The sequence below is a fragment of the Etheostoma spectabile genome, chromosome 20 (assembly GCF_008692095.1).
Source record: "Etheostoma spectabile isolate EspeVRDwgs_2016 chromosome 20, UIUC_Espe_1.0, whole genome shotgun sequence".
Taxonomy (NCBI): Eukaryota; Metazoa; Chordata; class Actinopteri; order Perciformes; family Percidae; genus Etheostoma; species Etheostoma spectabile.
Window position 1 is genome coordinate 19,526,131 of NC_045752.1, and position 452 is coordinate 19,526,582.

General features: G+C 41.6%; 1 protein-coding gene across 1 annotated transcript in view; it reads right to left on the reverse strand.

Moving 5' to 3' along the window:
• The window catches only part of enpep (glutamyl aminopeptidase), a 23,345-nt gene that overhangs the window by 7,040 nt on the left and 15,853 nt on the right, over nt 1-452 (reverse strand). The window lies entirely within an intron of this gene.

Here is a 452-nt window from a genome sequence, read left to right on the forward strand (position 1 = left end):
AGTAGTAACGTTACGTTTTGAGTGGATGGCGGGCGTGAGACGCCAAAATTGACGCCAATAAGATTCTGGATGGAAAGTTGACTTTTTAAAAGTTGCCAAATGTTCCATTGACGAGACCAAAGTGATCTGTGTGTTTGGTCGTTGTGAACCGAGCTACCATCGCAGCACGGCCAGGCTGAAATGGCCAAGCACACAGCTGATGCCAATCCCCCCCCCCTCAAAGTATTTTATTCACCCTTTTATTGATGGACAGTGTTATACTGTGTGAGAGATTATTTGCTCCAAGTGAGAATGTTACGTGTGAAATTGAACACTGCAGTGTGTTGTATGCCAATGTCGTTTTAAATAAAAAAACATTTGCAGAAAGCGAGCCGATCCACTTTTCCATGTTGATAAGAGCATTAAAATGAGAAAAAATGATGGGACAAAAAGAAATCAAGGGACATTTAGAA